Here is a 26624-nt window from a genome sequence, read left to right on the forward strand (position 1 = left end):
AAACTGAGTCTCTTCAAAAGCGATTTGGAAACTGGGGAGATGCTGCATTTCCCAACGCTGCTAAGTTGCCAGGACACACCAGACGTAAATCAGATGGTATCATCTCTAGACAGGCTTCTTCAAAACTTCCAGCAGAGGTTCCAAGAATTTGAAAGTGTTAATGACATCTTCCTATTTGTAAGGAACGCATTCGTGGTACATGAAAATGGCACTTGGTGTGATCAAGCAAAAGCATCCTTTCCAGATGTTGAAAAAAGCAAAACCACAGCTAGAGTGTACTGATTTACAAGCGGATGAAGTGCTTAAGGTGCGGCATACAAACTACATCTGAAATGTTCTGGACAACTCTTGTGCTGGACTCCAAGTATCCACACTTGAGGAAGATGGCATTTAACTTTTTGACTATGCTTGGTTCAACATACATGTGTGAGTCAGCATTCTCAACAATGAACAATATTAAATCATGTAATCATCGAATCATAGGATTCAAAGGAACCTCGAGAGGTAATCTAGTCCAATCCCCTGCACTCATGGCAGGACTAAGTATTATCTAGACCCCCCCCTGACAGCCGTTTGTCTAACCTGCTCTGAGAAATCTCCAGTGATGGAGATTCCACAGGCATATTCTCCCTAGGCAATTTATTCCCAAACTTAACTACCCTGACAGTTAGGAAGTTTTTCCCGATGTCCAATCTAAACTGCCTTTGCTGCAATTTAAGCCCATTGCTTCTTGTCCTATCCTCAGAGGTTAAGGAGAACAATTTTTCTCCCTTTTCCTTGTACCCTTTTATGTCCTTGAAAACTATCATGTCCCCCCTCAGTCTTCTCTTCTCCAAACTAAACAAACCCAATTTTTTCAAACTTCCCTCATAGGTCATGTTTTCTAGACCTTTAGTATTTTTTGTTCCTCATCTCTGGGCTTTCTCCAATTTGTTCACATCTTTCCTGAAATGTGGCGCCCAGAACTGGACACAATATGCCAGCTGAGGCCTAATCAGCGTGGAGTAGAGCGGAAGAATTACTTCTCATGTCTTGCTTACAACACTCCTGCTAATACATCACAAAACCATGTTTATTTTTTTGCAACAGTGTTACACTGTTGACTCATATTTAATTTGTGATCCACTATGATCCCCAGATCCCTTTCTGCAGTCCCCTTCCTAGGCAGTCATTTCCCATTTTGTATGTGTGCAGCTGATTATTCCTTCCTAAGTGGAGTACTTTGCATTTGTCCTTATTCAATTTCATCCTATTTGCTTCAGACCAATTCTCCAGTTTGTCCAGATCATCTTGAATTATAATCCTATTCTACAAAGAGCTCAGAGCTCCGGTACGAAACTGCAGAAAAACCTGAGTGTCTCTGGATTAAGTTTAGAAGTGTGTGCAACAAGAGTGATGTAGTGGTGGGAGTCTGCTATAGACCACCGGACCAGGGGGATGAGGTGGATGAGGCTTTCTTCCGGCAGCTCACGGAAGCTACTAGATCGCATGCCCTGATTCTCATGGGTGACTTTAATTTTCCTGATATCTGCTGGGAGAGCAATACAGCGGTGCATAGACAATCCAGGAAGTTTTTGGAAAGCGTAGGGGACAATTTCTGGCGCAAGTGCTAGAGGAGCCAACTAGGGGGGGCGCTTTTCTTGACCTGCTACTCACAAATCGGGTAGAATTAGTGGGGGAAGCAAAAGTGGATGGGAATCTGGGAGGCAGTGACCATGAGTTGGTTGAGTTCAGGATCCTGACGCAGGGAAGAAAGGTAAGCAGCAGGATACGGACCCTGGACTTCAGGAAAGCAGACTTCGACTCCCTCAGGGAACGGATGGCCAGGATCCCCTGGGGGACTAACTTGAAGGGGAAAGGAGTCCAGGAGAGCTGGCTGTATTTCAAGGAATCCCTGTTGAGGTTACAGGGACAAACCATCCCGATGAGTCGAAAGAATAGTAAATATGGCAGGCGACCAGCTTGGCTTAATGGTGAAATCCTAGCGGATCTTAAACATAAAAAAGAAGCTTACAAGAAGTGGAAGGTTGGACATATGACCAGGGAAGAGTATAAAAATATTGCTCGGGCATGTAGGAATGTTATCAGGAGGGCCACATCGCACCTGGAGCTGCAGCTAGCCAGAGATGTCAAGAGTAACAAGAAGGGTTTCTTCAGGTATGTTGGCAACAAGAAGAAAGCCAAGGAATGTGTGGGCCCCTTACTGAATGAGGGAGGCAACCTAGTGACAGAGGATGTGGAAAAAGCTAATGTACTCAATGCTTTTTTTGCCTCTGTTTTCACTAACAAGGTCAGCTCCCAGGCTGCTGCGCTGGGCATCACAAAATGCAGAAGAGATGGCCAGCCCTCTGTGGAGATAGAGGTGGTTAGGGACTATTTAGAAAAGCTGGACGTGCACAAGTCCATGGGGCCGGACGAGTTGCATCCGAGAGTGCTGAAGGAATTGGCGGCTGTGATTGCAGAGCCACTGGCCATTATCTTTGAAAACTCGTGGCGAACCGGGGAAGTCCCGGATGACTGGAAAAAGGCTAATGTAGTGCCAATCTTTAAAAAAGGGAAGAAGGAAGATCCTGGGAACTACAGGCCAGTCAGCCTCACCTCAGTCCCTGGAAAAATCATGGAGCAGGTCCTCAAAGAATCAATCCTGAAGCACTTGCATGAGAGGAAAGTGATCAGGAACAGCCAGCATGGATTCACCAAGGGAAGGTCATGCCTGACTAATCTAATCGCCTTTTATGATGAGATTACTGGTTCTGTGGATGAAGGGAAAGCAGTGGATGTATTGTTTCTTGACTTTAGCAAAGCTTTTGACACGGTCTCCCATAGTATTCTTGTCACCAAGTTAAGGAAGTATGGGATGGATGAATGCACTATAAGGTGGGTAGAAAGCTGGCTAGATTGTCGGGCTCAACGGGTAGTGATCAATGGCTCCATGTCTAGTTGGCAGCCGGTATCAAGTGGAGTGCCCCAAGGGTCGGTCCTGGGGCCGGTTTTATTCAATATCTTCATAAATGATCTGGAGGATGGTGTGGATTGCACTCTCAGCAAATTTGCGGATGATACTAAACTGGGAGGAGTGGTAGATACGCTGGAGGGGAGGGATAGGATACAGAAGGACCTAGACCAATTGGAAGATTGGGCCAAAAGGAATCTGATGAGGTTCAATAAGGATAAGTGCAGGGTCCTGCACTTAGGACGGAAGAACCCAATGCACAGCTACAGACTAGGGACCGAATGGCTAGGCAGCAGTTCTGCGGAAAAGGACCTAGGGGTGACAGTGGACGAGAAGCTGGATATGAGTCAGCAGTGTGCCCTTGTTGCCAAGAAGGCCAATGGCATTTTGGGATGTATAAGTAGGGGCATAGCGAGCAGATCGAGGGACGTGATCGTTCCCCTCTATTCGACATTGGTGAGGCCTCATCTGGAGTACTGTGTCCAGTTTTGGGCCCCACACTTCAAGAAGGATGTGGATAAATTGGAGAGAGTCCAGCGAAGGGCAACAAAAATGATTAAGGGACTGGAACACATGACTTATGAGGAGAGGCTGAGGGAGCTGGGATTGTTTAGCCTGCAGAAGAGAAGAATGAGGGGGGATTTGATAGCTGCTTTCAACTACCTGAAAGGGGGTTCCAAAGAGGATGGCTCTAGACTGTTCTCAATGGTAGCAGATGACAGAACGAGGAGTAATGGTCTCAAGCTGCAGTGGGGGAGGTTTAGATTGGATATTAGGAAAAACTTTTTCACTAAGAGGGTGGTGAAACACTGGAATGAGTTACCTAGGGAGGTGGTAGAATCTCCTTCCTTAGAGGTTTTTAAGGTCAGGCTTGACAAAGCCCTGGCTGGGATGATTTAACTGGGAATTGGTCCTGCTCTGAGCAGGGGGTTGGACTAGATGACCTTCTGGGGTCCCTTCCAACCCTGATATTCTATGATTCTATGAAAGCACTTGCAACCCCTCACAGCTTGGTATCATCCACAAACTTTATAAGTGAACTCTCTATGCCATTATCTAAATCACTGATGAAAATATTGAACAGAACTGGACCCAGAACTGATCCCTGTAGGACTCCACTCAATATGCCCTGCCAGCTTGACTGTGAACCACTAATAACTACTCTCTAGGGATGTGGGGATGGTTTTCCAACTATCTAGGTTGTACTTCCCTAGTTTGTTTATGAGAAGGTTACGCAAGACAATATCAAAAGCTTACCAAAGTCAAGATATATCACATATACTGCTTCCCTCCTATTTACAAGGCTTGTCAAAGAAAGCTATTAGGTTGGTTTGACAGGATTTGTTCTTGACATATCCATGTCACCTTATTATCTTCTAGGCATCTGCAAATTGATTGCTTAATTATTTGCTCCATTATCTTTCTAGGTACTGAAGTTAAGCTGACTGGTCTGTAATTCCATGTGTTGTCTTTATTTCCCTTTTTATAGATGGGCACTATATTTGCCCTTTTCTAGTCCTCTGGAATCTCTCCCATCTTCCATGACTTTTCAAAGATAATCGCTAATGGCTCAGATATCTCCTCAGTCAGCTCCTTGAGTATTCTAGGATGTATTTCATCAGGCCCTGGTGACTTGAAGACATCTAATTTGTCAAATTTCAGAGGGGTAGCCTTGGTAGTCTGTATCAGCAAAAACAACAAGGAGTCCTTGTGGCACCTTAGAGACTAACAAATGTATTTGAGCATAAGTTATCATGGGCTATAACCCACTTCATCAGATGCATAGAGCGAAAAATACAGTAGGCAGGTATAAATATACAGCACATGAAAAGATGGAAGCTGCCTTACCAAGTGGGGGGTCAGTGCAAATGAGGCCAATTCAGTTAGGATGGATGTGGCCTATTCCCAACAGTTGACAAGAAGGGGTGAATATCAAAAGAGGGAAAATTACTTTTTGTAGTGACCCAGCCACTCCCAGTCTTTATTTAGGCCTAATTTGATGGTGTCAAGTTTGCAAATTAATTCCAGTTCTGCAGTTTCTCAATGGAGTCTGTTTTTGAAGTTTTTTTGTTGAAGAATGGCCACTTTTAAGTCTGTTATTGAGTGTCCAGGGAGACTGAAGTGCTCTCCTACTGGTTTTTGAATGTTACAATTCTTGATGTCTGATTTGTGTCCATTTATTCTTTTAAGTAGAGCCTGTCCGGTTTGGCCAATGTACATGGCAGAGGGCACTGCTGGCACATGATGGCATATATCACATTGGTAGATGTGCAGGTGCCCATTCCCCCCCAAATCAGCTCCTCTCCCTCCCTCTCTACACCTTCCGCGCACCGCGAATCAGCTGTTCAGTGCTGTGCAGGAGGTGCTGGAGGGGAGAGGAAGGAGTGGGGGCAGGAAGAGGTGGGGGAATGGAGAGGGAAAAGGCAAGGTGGGGGCGGAAGAAGCGGGGTGGGGGCTTGGGAGAAGGGATGGAGTGGGGGCAGGGCCTGGGGCAGAGCAGAGGTCAAGCACCCCCCGGGAACAAAGGAAGTCGCCGCCTATGGGTGACGGTACTATGCTGTCAGAACTCCTCTTGTTGGCATATGCTATGTCTATGCTAGCAGGTTATGCTGGCATAGTTAGGCTGCCATAGGCCACATCTACAATACAGATCCTAAATTCTTGGGGATGGGGGAGAAGTACTCCCTATGAACAGGAGAGTTGGATTAGGGGTAGTGTAAGACTGTACTGCTTTCAGCTCTCTCTGCTGAGACAACATAGGTTATTCTCGACACCTCAGCTACAAGGTAGCTGCAACTGACTATTTCTGCATTAGTGAACTACATGTTTGTTTAACTTCAGTGTTGCACCAAACCTAAAAATAAAACCTATTCTTTTCTTCACAGCATGAAAATATGTAATTCTAAACAGGCCAATAATATACTTTGGTGAATTAAATTTAGCTAATTATGGAGAAACATCTTAAACAAATTTGTCATTACACAGCAAACTAATGAACCATGAAGAACAGAACAAACAATTATCAGTTCTTTGGAAGAGATCTACCACTGTTTGTCAGTTCTGCAGTTATATCAACTGTGAGAATATGACGACTTTTCTGTTTCAGGTGGTTCCTCTCCTTTCACACACCTTTACCTTGTTAATTTTGAAAAGGAAAGGCAGATTTAAATGAAATTGATACAGGATGTCAACAAAGTCAATATGGCACTTTTAATAAAAAAAAACTGTGATCAGAAATTTAACACAGTTGAACTATGAATTCATGAGGCCAAATCCTCCTAATAGGTGTAGCTCAGTGAATCATAGAATAACAGAGCTGGAAGGGACCTCTGGAGGCCATCTAGTCCAACCCCCTGCCCAGAGCAGGACTAATCCCAACTAAATCATCCCAGCCAGGGCTTTGTCAAGCCTGACCTTAAAAACTTCTAAGGAAGGAGATTCCACCACCTCCCTAGGTAACGCATTCCAGTGTTTCACCACCCTCCTAGTGAAAAAGATTTTCCTAATATCCAACCTAAATCTCCCCCACTGCAACTTGAGACCATTACTCCTTGTCCTGTCATCTGCTATCACTGAAAATAGTCTAGATCCATCTTTGGAACCCCCTTTCAGGTAGTTGAAAGCAGCTATCAAATCCCCCCTCATTCTTCTCTTCTGCAGACTAAACAATCCCAGTTCCCTCAGCCTCTCCTCATAAGTCATGTGTTCCAGACCCCTAATCATTTTTTTTGCCCTTCACTGGACTCTCTCCTATTTCTCCACATCCTTCTTGTTGCTGACTGTTCCTGATCACTTTCCTCTCGTCTAAGTGCTTCAGTGGTCACCAACTGATAGATCACGATCAGCTGGTTGATCATGGAGCCTCTGACAGTCGATCTCAGTCACAGACTCCAAGATCAACTAGTTGATCGCGACAGGGTCGCCAACTCTCCTGCAGCCAAATACGGAGATTGGCCGCTAACAGTCTGGTGGCGCAGCGGGACTAAGGCAGGCTCCCTACCTGCCCTGGCCCCGCGCTGCTCCCGGAACAGCCGGCATGTCTGGCAAGGGCTCCGCGTGCTGCTCTCACCTGCAGGCACCGCCCCTGCAGCTCCCATTGGCCAGGAACGGGGAACTTCGGACAATGGGAACTGCAGGGGTGGTGCCTGTGGATGGCGGGGAGCCACCTGCCCCTCCCCACCCAGGAGCCACTGCCAGACATGCCAGCCACTTCCGAGAGCAGTGCAGGGCCAGGGCAGACAGGGAGCCTACCTTAGCCCTGCTGTGCCATCGCCTGGGAGCCGCCTGAGATAAGCGGCGCCCAGCCGGAGCCCCCACACCAAACCTCTCCCGCACCCCAACTCACTACCCCAGCCCTCAACCCCCTCCTGCAGCTAAACTCACTACTAGAGCCTGCATCCCACACCCCAACCCTCTGTCCCAGCCCTAAGCCCCCCCCAGCACCCAAACTCCCTGTGAGAGCCTGCATCCCGCCCCCCCCACACCCCAGCCCCAGCCCTGAGCCCCCTCCAGAACCCCACACTCCCTCTTGCTCCCCAACCCCCTGCCCCAGCCCACTCCCAGAGCCTACACCCTGCACCCCAACCCGCTGCCTGAGCCCCCTCCCAGAGCCAGCACCCCGCACCACCTCCCAACCCCGTCCCCCAGCACTCAACCCACTCCTGCACCACAAAACTCTGCCCCAGGCTCAGCCCAGGACCCCTCCCACACTCCAAACCCCTCGGCCCCAGCCGAGAGCCCGCACCCCATCCTGCACCTCAACCCCGTCCCAGCATGGTGAAAGTGAATGAGGGTAGGAGACAGCGCGCAACGGGGAGCGGGGGGAATTGAGTGAGCAGGGTGGGGCCTCGGAGATGGGGCAGGGTAGGGACAGGGCAAGGGTGTTTGGGTTTGTGTGATTACTGTTATTTCTACATTTTCTTTGAGGTAGATCCTGGGTTGCACTTAAATTTAAAAAGTGCTCGTGTGCTTAAAAAGTTTGGAGACCACTGATGTTGCTCTTTTGAAGCCAATGCAGTTAAACTGACTTACAGTAGATGAAGATTTGGCCCAAAAACTCTAATCCCAGTTCTACTACGGATTTTCTACGTAGCCTTCACCTCCCTGCCTAGCTGCAAAATGGAGATAATATTTATCCTAGAGGGGCGATGAGGAAACTATCTTTGAAAAAGAAAAGGAGTACTTGTGGCACCTTAGAGACTAATAAATGTATTTGAGCATAAGGTGCCACAAGTACTCCTTTTCTTTTTGCGAATACAGACTAACATGGCTGCTACTCTGAAACCTATCTTTGAAGAGCAAATGTTCTATAACCAAGGCCCTGAGTATGCCTCAAATCGATGGCTGCAAATCTTTCTGCCTGTGAAGCAGTGCTTCAGAATCTAAGCCTAAATTTCTAGTCTTCAGGCTTTTGAAGGTAACCTTGAAAACATAAATACAGAATAAACAGTGTTGTCTTCCTGAGATCTGCAGAAAACCTTAAACAGTGGCTCTAGAGAACAGTGTCCTATTCCATTCAGCTCAGTGATGAAACCAGAATATAACAATTTAAAGTCAACATTACGTATTTCGCTTCTGGTCATTTTATCAGAGGTATCCATTTAATGTTCTTATCTCCCAATCCAAACCGCATCCCATGCCTTCCCAGGTGCCAAAACCCCCAAATGTCTTCTACCCAGCTGCCAAACCACTTCCTGAAGCATTTCCCTTGACAACTTCTGTGATGCAGTTGTAGGTTGTCAAGACAAAAATCTACAGCACATCAAGAACTGAAAGTGTGGGGGAAATGCAAAATAAACATATCCAGACAATAAAGGCCATTTATACTAAATTCATCAAAGACCCTCCTTTTTATTTGAAAAAAAAATTAGTTAAAAAAAAAAAGACACCGGTTTATTCAAAAAGTTATGGGTGCCAATTCCAGTGGAAGACAATGGGTTGCGCTTGTGTCAATGAGGAGCTAATTTAACCTGCAGACCTTTTATTATAGGTATGATGTGCAAACAGAACTCAGGCTGAGTTTGCAAAGCTAGCAGGGTTTTTTCTTCTTCTTCTTTTTGGGGTGGGAGGAGGGAAGAGAACCACACATCTCAAAATATTTGTACATGTATACAGAGCACTGCTGAAAAAGAACCTCACAATAATATTTTTACAAGGGCACTTTTCAGAGTAGAACCTCACTTTAAATGAAGCTGCTATGATACACAACCCAAAGATCTTGCTACACCATTTAAGCCTAGTTTATTGTGCAGCACATGGGGCTTTGGCTCTAGCAGTGGTTGCCATCAAAATCTTCTGTTGTAAATAGTTCACATTACCACCCACACTATTCCTGGAATCTGTTACAGGAAATACCATAGTAATGTTAGCTACTTGCAAGTGGCAATTGCAAAGGCTTGCCATGGTGACCACCAGTGAGAGTACAACTATTACTATTCATAGCCAAATACACCCCCTACTCCAACGTATGGAACACCTGGACTCTGTGAAACCCAATATTTCAATATATTTTCATTCCTTTTTGGGAGAGAAAGCATGATAAGGAGTGGTGGCTATGGCCATGGGTGAGTATATTTCTACATTTATTAGTTTTGGTTAGTGGTGGTCATAGAGGCTGCTAGGTCTGTGAATATAGTAGAATCTATCTTTAGTATTTTGTCAAAGGCACCCAGTGCAGGGGATATGAATTTTTTATTTGTATTTCTTTTGATATATAATATGTGCCCATATAAATTAAGACCCTGCAGGGTTGACTCACTGCTTCAACCTTCAGAGGTCAAAGCTTTTGTCCTTCCCATTTCTGATTTGAAATTAAAAAAGGAATCTCAGCTTTCATTTAAAAAAAATCTAGTCATTTTTCCTGGAAAGAGAGTTTTCTGCAGCAGGGGTGGACAAACCACCATTAGTATAAAATGAGCCAGTTTTGTGTGCCAAAGGGTATGTCTACACTTGAGCTGAAGGCTCTTACAGCACAAGCAGATGTACGTGCACTAGCTTTGATCAAGCTAAAAATGTGCTAAAAATGGAAGTGGTTGCTACAGTGCAGGCAGCAACATGGGCTAGCTGTCTGAATACAACCCCCCCCCCACCCCTCATCCCAAGATCCTAGGTACTTTCTCAGGCAGATACCCTACCCTGCTGCCTGCACCACTGCTGCTACACTTCTATTTTTTAGCACACTCGCTCTATCAAAGCTAATGTATATACATATTCCCATGCTGAAAGTTGTACCGTCAGCTCAAGAGTACACGTACCCAAGGAGTCTCCCTACTAACCCTCTCCAACCTTCCTAGGCCATCCCGGTACATTTTAGGAGTGGGGACTCACAAAAAGTTGTCTCCGAGGCCAAACCCAAAATGTTAAGGCTGGTTCTGGCTGAGGTGAATAAGTTAGCTCCATGCATGTAATTAAAAGCAGAGGGTCCTGCAAATGAACCCATAAAAAGCAGACATTCTTTTCTATAATGTCTAAATATGGACATTAGAGATCCCATGGCACTTTTCAAACTAGTTCATCCACAATTTCCACACCCCAGACAACATTATGCGCAAGTTGGTTTCTATCCTCCACCCCAGGGGTGGTTGCATTTCAGTGGTAATGTAATTAACTCGTTAAAGTACTTTGCCAGTCCTGGACAGGCCTATCCACTGTTAAACTTGTATCTTAGCTGCTGCTTTTTTTTTAAAATATCTGTAGTGTTGAAGGATGGAAATGTCAGACTGTTTTCAATATAGAGGCATGGTCCAGAGGGGTAATGACTAAAAGAGGGATCTAATCTCCATTTATGAACGTGACTCCATGAGTGGTCTTGACCACATCAAACTCCATGTCTTAATGTCCCCAACTATAAAATGGTGACAACTGTTCACCAACTCTAAGGGTTTTGTAAGGAATTAATGAATGTTAGGTTCACACTAAAAGCAGGAAAGGGGCTATATAAATGCTAAGTATTATCAGTATGTCAATAAACTGAGTTTGTTAGAGACTCAAAACACACACAATTCTTACACAATACACTGTGATGACTCTAGGCTGACACCATGTCCTTAACTCAACCAGCCTGGTTACTCTCAGAACTGCATACTATATTGTGCATATTAAGTAAAGCTTGCATCACCAGGGTGAGGTAAGGACAGAGTTTTGGCCTCAACCTTGTCTTTATGGCAGATCAGAAAGTGTGCGTGTGTAATTTTATACATACATAAGCAAAGTGAATTTTAATGTGTATGTGTGTAATTGTATCATATACAGGAGGACAATTATTGATAAGCACAAACCTTATCTTGGTTAGATTACAAAGTGGATTTGGAGGTGGGGTATTATTTTTTATATATATATATATATATATACACACACTTTTTATTAGGATGTTTCTGCTGATACTACTTGAGCTTTAGTCTCATGATGTCACCATAATCCTGAGATTATTTATGTAAATACAAATCTTTCGTAGCCAGTAATTTACATAAGGTGTTTTACGGTGACTCTGACACTACAGTGCTACCAAGGTATTATAATACTGCAGCTTTGGAGCTAAATTCTGATCTCAGTCACACCAATGTAAATCTGTATAACTCCACCCGACATCAATTAAATTACTTGAGTGCAGGAGATCAGAAACTAGTGCCAAAACCACAGCATTATTAAACCCATGTACAAACAAGAAACACCTAATGCACACTTAAAACATTTGCAGATCATAATTTACATCAATAATCTTGAAGTTTTGATGACATTTATTATTGGAGCTTTGTTGTCATGTTATTACCAGAAAAACTCCTTAATATAAATATATTCACACACATATATAACCAACCCCACACAACTACTTTATGAGCTGACATAAAGATAAGGTTGAAGCCATTAATAATTGTCTCACTCCCACCTTGCACAATTCTACTTGCCTGGAGCAATTTTGTTCAAAAACGTATGAGTCAAAGTATAATTAGCTGTTTCCTTAATATTATCAAGGTTCAGCACAGAAGAGTTGGGAAATTTTGGAGGGTGTCTAGTAAATTTCCAAGACAATTTTTTAAGTCTGGCCTTGAGCTACATCAGATATTCCACAGATTTCTCACTACTTCTATATAATGAAACATGAACCCACCAAAATATACACCCCCCTCCCCGCCATTATTATTATGGTTATTATATACTCTATGCTTTGGAGCGTGCATGCATAAACACACACAGTTCACTGTGCATTATCTAAGTGGAGCACATCTCAAACTGCAGTGAGACGCAGCGGTAGTCGGTGTCAAAACCCTGTGTAGTAATGTGACTGGGGGAAAGGAACCGGCTTTGTTTCAGGATTCACTGCTTCTCCATCCATCAATTTGCAACATCAACAAAAACAGAAGACCATAAAGAGGTCAAGAAAGGAGCCTCAGTGAGCACTAACTGCACAGCATTTGCGTGGCAGGAGTCTGACTCTGACACAAGAAGAATCTGAAACAAACACACCAAAGCAGGGTTCTGAAAAGGGGAGGGGGGCGGAGAATAATATCTACCAGTAATTTAGTAGGATGACCAGATGTCCTGATTTTATAGGGACAGTCCCAATATTCAGGGCTTTGTCTTACATAAACACCTATTACCCCCCACCCCCATCTGCTTTCTCACACTTGCTATCTGATCACCTTATCCACACAGGCTGTTTCATATGTAGATCCCCAGGGTGAAAGCCCCCCTCAATTCCTGGGGCAGCTGAAGCTATGACAGAACATCAGTGCCCAGGGGGGACAGGGTATGGGCTCCTCTAGGGAAACGGTGGGTGTGGGGGAGAATTCTCTCGGGAAGAATGGGGGGGGCGGTTACAGGATGGATCACCCCAATTCCCCCTCCCACGTAGAACTGGGGGAAGGGGTCTGTGGTCCCCTAGGGAAGACCGGGGGGGTTTACAGGACGGAGCACCCCAATTTCCCCCTCCCAAGCAGCACTGGGGGAGTACTAGGGGGAAGGGGTCTGTGGTCCCCTAGGGAAGACCGGGGGGGTTTACAGGACGGAGCACCCCAATTTCCCCCTCCCAAGCGGCCCCGGGGGCCGAGTTGCTCCTGGGAATTGGGGGCTCCGAGGCTGCCCCCCGCTTCCAAGCCGCCCCCGAGAAGCGCGGAGGCCGGGCGGTACCTGGCTGTGCGGCGGCCGGCGGCGAAGGGCTCCTGCAGCCTGTCCAGCTCGGCTCGGCGCTCGGCTCGCCCGGCTGCTGCGCTGAGAGGCGACAACCAGCGGCGGCCTGTTCCGCAGCCTCCTCCCCGCTCGGCCCGCCCCGGCTCCGCCTCGGGCCCTCCGCCCGCCCGCCCCCCACCGGCCCGGCAGCCTGGCCTGGAGCCCGCGGGGGCCCGGCCCGGCCCGGCCCGGCCCGGGCCCGGCCCCGGCCCCGGCCCCGGCCCTGCCTCGGGGGCCGCCGCCGCGCCGCGCCGCGCCGGGGGAGTGGAGCTGGAGCCCGGCGCCGACACGCCCCGCAGCGAGCGGGACACATCCCCCGGAGCACGGACCTAGCGCCCCGGGACCGCCGCCCAGCCCCCCGGTACTGCCCCCCCGGCGGGCCCTTCCGCCACCCGCCCCCCGGTACTGCCCCCCCCCGGGCCCTTCCGCCCCCCGGTACTACCCGCCCCTCGGTACTGCCCCCCCGGCGGGCCCTTCCGCCACCCGCCCCTCGGTACTGCCCCCCCCGGGCCCTTCCGCCCCCCGGTACTACCCGCCCCCCGGTACTGCCCCCCCGACGGGCCCTTCCGCCACCCGCCCCTCGGTACTGCCCCCCCCGGGCCCTTCCGCCCCCCGGTACTACCCGCCCCCCCGGGCCCTTCCGCCACCCGCCCCCCGGTACTGCCCCCCCGACGGGCCCTTCCGCCCCCCGGTACTGCCCGCCCCCCCGGGCCCTTCCGCCCCCCGGTACTGCCCGCCCGACGGGCCCTTCCGCCACCGGCCCCCCGGTACTGGCCCCCTGGTACTACCCCCCCATACCCTGTCCCTGCCCGCTCCCCCGCAGCCCCTACACCACTGGTACCCCGGCCAGCCCCCCCATACCCTGCGGCCCCTACATCACTGGTACCCCACCCAGCCCCACCATACCTCAGTCCCCCAATACCATGGCACAACCCCCTGACCCCTACACCACCAGCCCCCTAGTGCCCAGTCTCCCCATACCCTGTCCCTGCCCCCGGGGCCTTGGCGTTTTTGTAGCATGTTAAGGCAGGCTTCAGCAAGGAAAAGGTTGAGAACCCCTGGTGTCGGAGCCATGGCGGGTATGGTGCCTCGGAGCTCCGGGGAGGGAAGGGGGGTCCCTTGGGCATAGGGGGGGCAAGGGTTGGCAGGGCTCAAGCCTGTTCCTCCCAGCGGGATCCAGGGAGGGAGCACCACCTCCAGCCCCTGACTCACGCGGGAGGCCACTGAGCATGTCTGCTCTGTGGGGGGAACGCAACCAAAAAACTATAACTCAAAGCTCAAAAAGTTTGAAAACCGCTCAGGGTGCAGGCAGAGAGTAGCTAGGGGCTGTGTGCAGGCCGGGGGTATCAAGGGGCTGTGTATGGGCGGGGGGGGCTCCCAGCTTCAGCCCCCCGCTGCTCCTGGCTTGGGGAGGCTGGGGAAGGTTTGCCAGCTTCAGCCCTGCGCTGCTCCCAGCTTCAACGCCAGGGCTCGGCCCACTGGGTTTCTGCCGTGGGGCTCTGCGGCCCCCCTGAAAGGGCGCCTGGACCTCTAGGGCAGTGGTCTCCCAAGTGGGGTGCACGCAAGACCGTCTGTGGGGGTGCGTGGCAGGAGGAGCGCCGCCAAAGGAGCGCCTCCAGCACGGCAGCAACAACACTCCTGGACCTTTGATTCTTCAGCGGCACCTCGGCTCTCCCGGCTCCGTCTTCGGCGGCAGCTCTTGTTTTTTGTTTTTTTGTTTCCCCAGGGCTGGCCCTGGGGGCGCACGATTCAAAAAGTTTGGAGACCACTGCCCTAGGGAACCACAGACCTCCGGTTGAGAACCACTGCCCTATGCTACCATCCCCATCCTCCAAGACCCCTTTACCACCATTTCCCAAATACACCCTCCAAGTCCAGCCCTCCATCCTCCCTATATCACCATCCAACCAATACCCAATGGATCCTCAACCACCATCCCCCAGATACCTCATCCCACCCCCCCACGGACCAACCAAATTTCCTTCTTTGACAGTACTAGCCTAGTGATGGGGGAAACAGAAGTCATGGTATATCTTGATTTTAGTATGGTGTTTTATGCTGTCACACATGACATTCTTATAGGCAAGCTAGGGAAATGTGGTCTTGATGAAAATGATTATAAGGTGCGTGTATAACTGTTTGAAAGACCATATTCAGAGTAGTTATCAATAGGTCACTGTCAAACTAGAAGGGCGTATCTAGTGATGTCATGAAGAGGTCAGTCCTGGGTCTGGTACTAGTCAATATTTTCATTAATGACTTGGATAACGCTGTGAGGAGTAAGCTTATAAAATTTATGGATGATACCAAGCTGGGAGAGGTTGCAAGCAGTTTGGAGGACAAGATTAGAATTCAAAATGACCTTGACAATCAGAGAATTGCTCTGAAATCAGTAACGTGAAATTCAATAAAAAGTGGAAAGTAGTCCATGTGGGAAGGAAAAATCAAATGCACAAATACAAAATAGGGAACAATAGCTTGGCAGTTAGTACAGCAGAAGAGGATCTGAGGTTGATAATGGATCACAAATAGAATATGAGCCAACAATGTGTTACAGCTGTAAAAGCTAATATTCTGGGATACATTTACAGCAGTGTCATATATAAGGGATAGAAGGCAGTTGTTCTGCTCTACTTAGAGCTCAGGGGATCTCAGCTGGAATATTGTGTCCAGTTCTGGGTGCCACACTTTAAGAACGATGTGGACAATTTGGACCCAGGTCTTCTTATGCTGCACTGCTGTCTTGCTAGTTATCTCCCATTTGCTTGATGACCTCTGCATATTTTATAAGCATACTCTCCATTCCATCACCCAAGTAATTGAAAATACTGAACAGTACCGGGCCCAGGATGGATTCTTGCAGGACCCCACTTGATCCATCCTCTCATTTGACAGTGAACCATTGATAATTACTCTTTGAGCATTGTCTTTCAACCACCTTATAGTAATTTTCTCTAGACCATATTTTCCTAGTTTGCTCATGAAAATCTCATGTGGGACTGTCTCAAAAGCGCTAATAAAGTCCAGATATATCACATCATCTGCTTCCCTTCTATCCACTAGATTGTTTACCTTGTCAAAGATGGAAACTAGGTTGATTTGGCACGCTTTGTTCTTGACAAGTCGATGTTGGCTATTGCTTATCACCTTATTATCCTCTAAGTTTACTAATTAATAGTTTAATAATACTGATGTTCCAGCTGCAGTGCCCAATCCACTGGGCCACACCAGGCTTTATAGATTAAGGCTCCAATCATGCAAAGATTTATGCACATGATTATCTTTAACCACTCAAGCAGGCCCACTGAAGTTAACGGACTTATTACCATGCTTAAAGCTTAGCACATGCATAAGTCATTGTAGGATCAGGGCATAATTTTTACTCAGAAGGGACATTGTCAGATTAAAATAATAACTTTTTTAAAAATAAACTGTGTTATACTTTGGATAATTTAGAATAATCCAGAACAGTCCAATTTACTTTTTCACCACTTATGCTGTTTTGTTTATTTTGAAAAGACCAACCCATTTTGCTTTCTGCAATCTTTAAAAAAAATTAAACATTAAAATATAAAAAAGGCAAAGATCAAGCAGACATAGCAAATGTAGTTATAAATCTCAGATACAGTATTTTATTATGCCTTCAATCCACAGCATTTCTCTGATTGAGTCCCCACTTTAGTGACATTTGACTAATCAAGCAAAAATGTACACCGCTGTCACAATGTCTGGAGCAGCTTACAACCGTGGGTGCCAACCTTGGGGCAGACTGTCAGAAATGGCAGACACCCCAAATTGGTGGTATGTCCTATAATTAAATTTTCACCAACCCAGTAACAAATGTAAACTCCTGGATCACTATAACAGTCTTACCATGGAGTCACGACAGTCCCCTTAGGGTCTCTGGTCTATTCTGCTACCCAGGCAAGCTGGACATGGTAACTGATTTCCCATACCAAAGATCACAAAATATTCAGGTTTCTTCCAGTCCCAAGGGACCAGTCAAATAACACAGATCAATTTGTATCTCAGATCACACACCAACAACAGTGCTTATAGACAATCCTGTAATAAACTAACAGCTTATTAACTAGGGAAAAGAAACAAGAGTTATTTACAGGCTATAGCAAGCAAGCATACACACACATGAGTTACCATCTGCGGTTCCGAAAGATGACAGAGAAGTCATAATCTATTAATTCAAAAGGTTTTTCAGGGTGGACCCAGGGGTAACCACAAGGGATTTTTGCCTTAGTTTAATGTGTCTGGCCCTGTGAGAGCTCAAACAGCAAAGAGATGAAACATTTACCTGTCAGATATTTTTATTTCCCTCTTCCAGCGTTCAAACTGTTGGGATGAGGCCTTCTGCACATACTTCCTGATGCGTGGATGGAGCAATTAACAAAGCTTTTGTCCTATGATCCCGTCTGAGTCCTGGTCTACACTACAGAATTACTTCTGTGTAACTACGTCATTGAGCAGTGTGACTAATCCACACCCCTGAGCAACATCGTAATACCAACCTAAGCACTGGTGTAGACAGTGATATGTAGCTACTGCCTCTTGCAGAGGTGGATTAACTAAACCAACGGGAGAGCTCTCTCCCATTGGCTTAGAGCAGAGATTCTCAAACTGTGATCCGCGGACCGAGTTTCATTCAGATGGCCGCAGATAGTTCCCTCTAAGGTGCCCTCTAAGGTGCGCGCACACAACAGAATGAAGGGCCACCCACCTAATTAGTGGAGCCATGCAGGCATGGCTTCACTAATTAGGTGCCTGGACCCTGGAGAAGACGCACATGTAAGGTGAAGTGGTGGTCTTGGGGGGAATCGGGGGTAGGTGGGAGGGAGCAGTGGGGTGAGAAGAGGGGGTGGGGGGAATTTGGGACATGCAGGGCTGCAGCGGCTAGAGAAAGAGGCAACTTTCCCCAGCTCCAGGGCTGCGGCTGCTGTGGAGAAACGGAGTCCTTCCCAGCCTCAGCTCAGGGGCTGCTGTGGTGAGGGAGAGACCCCCCCGCTCCTTTCCAGCCCCAGCTTGGGAGCTGCTGTGGCTGGGGAGAAAGGGAGAGACCGCTCTCCTTTCCAGACCCAGCTCGGGGATTGCTACGGCAGGGGAGAGAGGGCATATTCATCACATTAGAAAGGTAAGACTACAGATATTAAAATATGAGTTGTGTGCTTTTATTTGTAGAAAAAAAACCCATTAATTATAACATTTGTTTTATATAGCGCTTTTATCCAAAGTGCTTTACAATAGTAGCTAACAGTACAAATGACGTTTGGAAAGATCATTAAGTGGTCTGCCAAGACCCTCAGCAATTTTCAAGTGGTCCGCAAAAAAAAAAGTTTGAGAACCACTGGCTTAGAGCGTCTTCATTAAACGGCGGCTGGATGACGCAGCATTTTAAGGTGTAGAGCTGCCCTGAGTTCACAAGTTCAGAGCAGGCATTTTTACAATTATAAAACTAAGGGCAGGTCTACACTTAAAACGCTGCAGCTGCTCGGCTGTAACACATTAGTGAAGACGCTATTACACCGACAAGAGAGCTTCTCCCATTGGTGTTGTCAATCCACCTCCGCGAGAGGCGGTAGCTGCCTTGATGGGAGAAGCCTTCCCATTGACATAGCACTGATCAATATAACTGTTGCTCCAGCATGTGGATTTTTCACACCCCAGAGCGACTTATACTGATGTAAATTTGTAATGTAAACCTGGCCTTATATTTTACCTTGTAGCATGGAATACAGACTTTACAAGTGAGATTAATGCATGCAGCAACTTACAAGCATTTCATAGAATCTAAACACTAAATACATTCTTATAAGACAAATATCTATTTTGAACAAAACGAACATACAGGTGAGCTGGTTTGGTCTCCAGCTAGGAATTTGTCAGTTCTAAGCTAGCGCCTATGACCTTGGCCAGAGCCAGAGCAGTTCGTTTACCCATGTCACAGCACTTATAAGACAAAACCTAAAAGTAGAGCAGAGTGCTACACCACAAAATGTGTGCTAGAGAGAAATATTCTAAAATAGATACAACATTCTACTACTACATTCTTTTTCTGAGACAGTGCTCATGGATGAATACTTAGCACAATGCTACAGAATGTGGGTCACAAACACAACAGTGGAATGTTGACAATAAAAAAAAACAACCCAGTTCTCATTGACTTTCTCCGCCTCTTCCTCGATTTCAAGACAATATTTCTACAGAAGGTTTACAACACCTACATTTCGGACCTGAAAAACCTGGCAGTCTGTCTTTGAAAGTTTTTTTCATTCAAATCATATGTGAAGGATATCCCAAAGCAAGCTATGATTGGTTCCAAAAACCTTGTTCACAGAGACTGACTGTCCTTTGTTCAAAGGCCTTCTACGCTATCTGCCATTCCATACACAGCTACAATAATTAAGCTATATTAAGGAAGGCTAATCCCTACTACTATTCAATAACCATTTTGCAAGATGTCTAGAGTGATGGATAAGTGCATTGTAAATAAATCTAACAATGGTAAATCATCTAAATACCAAACAATGGCTCAAGTCACCCCTGTGTTAAACCAAACAAGGGAGGAGGAAATCTCTTGAAATTCCCTATGCAGCATTTTCCTCGACTACTCCCTCTGTTGGGAGGAGATTTGGGATGCTGCATTCTAGCCAATCATAGCATCCATGTGGGGCAATGGGAAGAGACACAGAGGTGTAGAAGCAGCACCCCTACCTGGAAAGCAGCAGATCCATGCATCATTAACCTGACCCAATAAAAATAATACTGAATTTTAAAAGAGAGGCAGAAAAATAGAACCAGCCAGCCAAATTCAACATAGGAGAAAGGCAACAGCATCCAGACAGGCCACCCCTTGCATAAAGGGGCCAGATGCATGGAGGAAGCAGAAAGACAGCAAAAACAGAAGCAACATCTTAAATGTGGAAATATAGTCATTGCAACATGACCGTCAGGGCAGCTAGGAAAGGACTATGCTTGACCTCCAGGACAGAAGTCCATTTATAGCACCAAAAAGCAGGTAACAATGGATTTCCAGTATTTCCTCATACTGGCAGTAGAAGCTAAAATCCCCCCAAAAGATGAATTATTTATAGAAGTCTGTTCTTCCATCACACACACCAGTCAGACGCCGGCAGCAGCACAGCCGAAAGCCACCACAAGTAGATGTCAGAGCATCACCCTCCCCCTTGTTAAAGAGGGGCACTTCAAGGGTCAAAAACCAGTCCATATCAACCAGCTTAAAAACCAGGGAAGGATGAAAAACCTTGCATCCCTCCTGTGCATGAGAACTATTTCTAAGTAGAATTTCCCCTCCCACACACACTTCAGTAAGAAATCCAGCAAGCTAGATTGATGGCTGGTTCCCAAGGGAACATCAGCAAGCTATTGCTCTTTAAAGTCGGCACAAAATTTTCCTTTGTTAACCTGTTTTGCCTGCTGTGACATTAAAATCTCTATAACATAATTCAGAAGTTGCAGACTGTGTTGATGTGTGTCCAGCGTGTAGAATAAGAAAGGAAAAAGTAGCAGTACTGCTAAAATAAGAATGACAAGTTTGCTAGATTTTTTTTACATGGGTTATGTTTTCCCGGGAAGGTGCAAAAAAGAGGCAGTAATGCCTAGCAGTTAGACCAGGATACCTGGACTTTGGTGCTCTGCTTCTACTGCCAGATGGAGTGGGACACAGAAAGCAGCATCACACTAGAGATTAGGTCAAGAAGGGAAGAATATTGTGTGCAAATGAAACCAAAGATTTTTAGGTAGATAGGATGTAATTACCCAGATTGGATTTTGGCTAGCACATCAGGGCAACCCTATTCTTGTAGATATAAAAATCCCTATGAGCTCCTTAATAGCCATAAGGAGTCACAATCTCAATTTGCTATCTGTTTCTTGGCCCCTGACACTGTGCTAGGACATTCATTAAGTACTAACTCCATGCCGGGGAGGGATGAAAGTTTGGCCAATTCTATTCTTCTTTTACAAACCTCACGTTGGACCACTACAGTCTTGATTTCACTGGAGTCAGTGGAAATTCCGCCCTTGACTTAATTTGGATTGGGCCCAAAATCCAGCTAGTCCTCTTCTGTACGCATCCTTCATATCCTGAGGCAGATAAGCGGGTAACAAGGAATGTAAACTTGGAAGCCTACTAGAAAGCATCATTATTACTAGGGGCCAAATTCTGTTTTCTGTTACACCGGTTTAAATCCAGATTTATGCTGGATTAGAATTTGGTCAAGTGTCTATGTTTCATCTCTCTCTAAAGGTACGTCTCCACTGCAATAAAAGACCCACACCACGGCTGTGGCTAGCCCGGGTCAGCTGACTCAGGCTTGTGGGGCTCAGGTTGGAGGGCTAAAAATAGCAGTGCAGATGGTTGGGCTTGAGCATATGAGACCCCATGAGGGGGGAGGATCTCAGAGCCCAGGCTCCAGCCTGAACCTGCACGTCCACACTGCTATTTTTAGCCCCGCACCCGAGCCCGACCAACCCAAATCAGTTGACTCAGACTTGGTGTCACGGGTTTTTTAATCACAGTGTAGACATACCCGTAATCTGCTTTTCTTTAAATGTTTTGGTTTACACTTTTTTTTTTTTTTGCTTTAAGTTTCAAAGTAAAAAAAAAGGCTGGTGAAACATGGTGTTTTTAGGTGCTGAGCGTCCTGTTACCGTGACGTTAGGCAAACAGTACGTGAACACTGTCCCAGGGCTTTGTTCTGCCAACAGCAAAAAAGAACCTCAGGTCAGCAAGAATTGTGATGTGATCTCAGCAAACACCATCACAAATTGGGGACCTCAGATTAATACCAGAGCTGGGCAAACTATGCCTAGAGAATAACTTCTGTTCCCAAAGGATGCAAAAACAGACTTGGATTTCTACAGATTTGTTATTTTTTTCAAAGCTGTTGGACATGTTTTTGGTGACTAAATTTCAGCCTATGGATTATTCGTATTGCTGCAATGATTTGCTATTTCTAGTGTGATGTTTGTGTTCTGTGACCTAATCAAATGCTATTTGATTCGGCTCCCTAACCAGGAAGCAGCTTTTAATAAGTTACTTGAAGTGGCATGATCTAGAGCAGTGGTTCCCAAACTTGTTCCGCTGCTTGTGCAGGGAAAGCCCCGGCCGGGCCGGTTTGTTTACCTGTTGCATCGGCAGGTTCGGCCGATCGCAGCTCCCAGTGGCCGCAGTTCGCTGCTCCAGGCCAATGGGGGCTGCGGGAAGTGGCAGCCGGTTCGTCCCTCGGCCCGCACCGCTTCCAGCAGCTCCCACTGTCCTGGAGCAGCGAACCGCGGCCACTGGGAGCCGCGATCGGCCGAACCTGTGGACGTGGCAGGTAAACAAACCAGCCCAGCCCAGCAGGGGCTTTCCCTGCACAAGTGGCGGAACAAGTTTGGGAACCACTGATCTAGTGGATAGGGCCATGGTGCCCAGCTCTGCCACTGACCTGTTGCATGACCTTGGGCAAGTTACTTCAGCTCTTCATGCCTCTATTTAGAGTGTTCTGTTTAGAGTGTGAGCTCTTTATAGCAGGGACTGTTTCTCATTATGTGTCTATACAGTACCCAGCACAATGGGGTCCTTGTCTGTAATAATAAAAAGAAAATGCTGTGAACATTCACACAAGAGCATTTGCATGAGAAATCATGGCTCTCTCTATTTCCCTGCACTTTCTAGTGAACAGACAGAAAATAAAATAAAATTGTTTACAAAAAATGAATTGAAAGGGCCAAACATCAAAGAGAAATTATGGTTCGTATGTGAATTAATGTTCACACACGGTTCCCAGCTCCTGCATCTCAGCCCAATTCTAATTAGCACCTCCCCCTCAGCAAGAAAGTTTAGGGTCAACTCATTTGGTTTTGTTAATTAGAATAAGAAATCTAGCAGAGCTCTATCAGGGTATAATGAAAATGTTGATGCTGTATAAAAAGAGCTACTATAGTCTTCTGCATTCAGTCACAATCCAAAATGCTAATGTTCAAGGCACTGTTTACTGCAGTGTATGGGGCCATTGCTTTACTATTTTTTTATAAGGAGAACACCCTTCCTAATTCAGTTACCTTAAAAACAGAATCGGCTTGTGTTTCAGCTATATACAGAAAAAGTTGTGTTATCTGGCACTTTACCACCGGGAAAGCTCTCTAAACTGGCATTTCTGATCTTCATTAAAAGGCCGGTTTATAGTCCAGTTGGCACAGGGCCAGCAGGCTCCCTACCTGACTCTGAAAAAAGAAAAGGAGTACTTGTGGCACCTTAGAGACTAACCAATTTATTTGAGCATGAGCTTTCATAAGCTACAGCTCACTTCATCGGATGCATACCGTGGAAACTGCAGCAGACTTTATATACACACAGAGAACATGAAACAATACCTCCTCCCACCCCACTGTCCTGCTGGTAATAGCTTATCTAAAGTAATCATCAAGTTGGGCCATTTCCTGCACAAATCCAGGTTCTCTCACCCCCTCACCCCCCTCCAAAAAACACACACACAAACTCACTATCCTGCTGGTAATAGCTCATCCAAAGTGACCACTCTCCCTACAATGTGCATGATAATCAAGGTGGGCCATGTCCAGCACAAATCCAGGCTTTCTCACACACACACACACCCTTTTCTTTTTTTTTTCGCCAGGGACACACACACACAAACTCACTCTCCTGCTGGCAATAGCTCATCCAAACTGACCACTCTCCAAGTTTAAATCCAAGTTTAACCAGAACGTCTGGGGGGGGGGTTAGGAAAAAACAAGGGGAAATAGGCTACCTTGCATAATGACTTAGCCACTCCCAGTCTCTATTTAAGCCTAAATTAATAGTATCCAATTTGCAAATGAATTCCAATTCAGCAGTTTCTCGCTGGAGTCTGGATTTGAAGTTTTTTTGTTTTAAGATAGCGACCTTCATGTCTGTGATTGCGTGACCAGAGAGATTGAAGTGTTCTCCGACTGGTTTATGAATGTTATAATTCTTGACATCTGATTTGTGTCCATTTATTCTTTTACGTAGAGACTGTCCAGTTTGACCAATGTAAATGGCAGAGGGGCATTGCTGGCACATGATGGCATATATCACATTGGTGGATGTGCAGGTGAACGAGCCTCTGATAGTGTGGCTGATGTTATTAGGCCCTGTGATGGTGTCCCCTGAATAGATATGTGGGCACAGTTGGCAACGGGCTTTGTTGCAAGGATAAGTTCCTGGGTTAGTGGTTCTGTTGTGTGGTATGTGGTTGTTGGTGAGTATTTGCTTCAGGTTGCGGGGCTGTCTGTAGGCAAGGACTGGCCTGTCTCCCAAGATTTGTGAGAGTGTTGGGTCATCCTTTAGGATAGGTTGTAGATCCTTAATAATGCGTTGGAGGGGTTTTAGTTGGGGGCTGAAGGTGACGGCTAGTGGCGTTCTGTTATTTTCTTTGTTAGGCCTGTCCTGTAGTAGATAACTTCTGGGAACTCTTCTGGCTCTATCAATCTGTTTCTTTACTTCCGCAGGTGGGTATTGTAGTTGTAAGAAAGCTTGACAGAGATCTTGTAGGTGTTTGTCTCTGTCTGAGGGGTTGGAGCAAATGCGGTTGTATCGCAGAGTTTGGCTGTAGACGATGGATCGTGTGGTGTGGTCAGGGTGAAAGCTGGAGGCATGTAAGTAGGAATAGCGGTCAGTAGGTTTCCGGTATAGGGTGGTGTTTATGTGACCATTGTTTATTAGCACTGTAGTGTCCAGGAAGTGGATCTCTTGTGTGGACTGGACCAGGCTGAGGTTGATGGTGTAGCTCACGAAAGCTCATGCTTAAATAAATTGGTTAGTCTCTAAGGTGCCACAAGTACTCCTTTTCTTTTTGCGAATACAGACTAACACGGCTGTTACTCTGATACCTGACTCTGAGTGGCTCCCGGAAGCAGCGACCTGTCCTGCTGCTCCTAGGGAGAGGCGTGGCTAGGCACCTGTGTGTGCTGCCTTCACCCACAAGCGCTGCCCCCACAGCTCCCATTGGCCGCAGTTCCTGGCCAATGGGAGCTGCGGAGCCAGCACTTGTGGCGGGCAGGTGCAGTGCACAGATCTGCCTAGCCACACCTCCACTTAGGAGCAGCAGGGACAGGTCACCGCTTGAGAGGAGCCATCCGAGGTGAGCGCGCCCAGATCCAGAACCCCACAACCCTGCACCTCCTCTCACGCCCCAACCCCTTGCCCCAAGCCCCCTCCCACATCCAAATTCCCTCCTTCTTAGTTAACCGGAATTTTTCACTTACTGGCTCCCTCCAACATGCCGGATAAAACAGATTTTACTGTAAGTGAACTGTAAATTAAAATATAAAATGGAAAGGTTTTTTTTCAAATAAAATTAAAGTTTGATTATTCATTTAAATTTGATTAATCGATTCCAAGGTCACAAGGGACCACTGCAGTTAGACTGACTTCCTGCATAACACAGGCCATAGCACTTCCCCAAAATAATTCCTAGAGCAGATCTTTTAGATAGAGATCCAGTCTTGGTTTTAAAATGGTCAGTGATGGAGAATCTACCATGACCTTTGGTAAGTTGTTCCAATGATTAATGACTTCCACTGTCAAACATTTATGCCTTATTTCCAGACTGAATTTGTCTAGCTTCATCTTCCAGCCATTGGCCTGTGTGATACCTTTCTCTGCTAGGTCAAAGAGCATTAATTATTTCTTCCCCAGGAAGATACATATACACGTAATCAAGTCACTCCTTAACCTTTTCTTTGTTAAGATAAATAGATTAAGCTCCTTGAGTCTATAAGGCAGGTTTTCTAATCCTTTAATCATTCTTGTGGCTCTTCTCTGAACCCTCTCCAATGTATCAACGTCCTTCCTGAATGGTGGGCACCAGAATTAGACCCAACAGTCCAGAAGCAGTCACATCAGTGCCAAATACAGAGGTAAAATAATCTCTCTACTCCTATTCAAGATTTCTCTATTTATGCATCCAAGGATTGGATGAGACTTTTTGCCCACAGTTTTGCACTGTCACTACTATTGGGGTCAAATATCAACTTTTTAAAATAAAAGATTTCATTACTTACGTCACTAGTAGACGCACCAGATATTAAATCCAATAGAATTTTTTTAAAATCAAATGCACTTTTCACTATTAATGTCATTTGCTTGCTTTTTATTATTTATATTGCAGGAGTCCCTAGGAGCCCCAGTCATGGATCAGGTCTCTATTGTTCTAGGTGCTGTACAAATACAGAACAAAATGATGGTCCCTTCCCTGAGGAGCTTAAAATCACATCCAAGCTTTTTGCACTTCTGCCTGGATAATTAAATCAATCTTGTGAATTTTACATTTGTGGCAAAGGCCCAGGCTGCGAATCAGGAAACCTGAGTCTGTTGACACACTAGGTGAACTTTGGCAAGTCATTCTTACCTCTCTGAGCCTCAGTTTTTGCCATCTACATGTTAGAAATAGCAGTGCTTATACGCTTTTGTTAAGCATTAAGATATATTAGGGCTGTCAATTAATCGCAA

The 26624-nt window shown here is 46.3% G+C and overlaps 1 protein-coding gene across 2 annotated transcripts in view; it reads right to left on the reverse strand.

Moving 5' to 3' along the window:
• SMOX (spermine oxidase) overlaps positions 1 to 13231 on the reverse strand; it is a 103304-nt gene extending 90073 nt beyond the window's left edge. For both annotated transcript variants that reach the window (XM_084625602.1, XM_084625600.1), the window contains exon 1: positions 13079 to 13231. The gene's annotated coding sequence lies outside the window, so the exon portion shown is untranslated. The remainder of the gene's footprint in view (positions 1 to 13078) is intronic.
• Between the last annotated feature and the right edge of the window lie 13393 nt (positions 13232 to 26624).

This window comes from Lepidochelys olivacea (assembly GCF_965140295.1).
Source record: "Lepidochelys olivacea isolate rLepOli2 genome assembly, chromosome: 4".
Lineage (NCBI taxonomy): Eukaryota > Metazoa > Chordata > Testudines > Cheloniidae > Lepidochelys > Lepidochelys olivacea.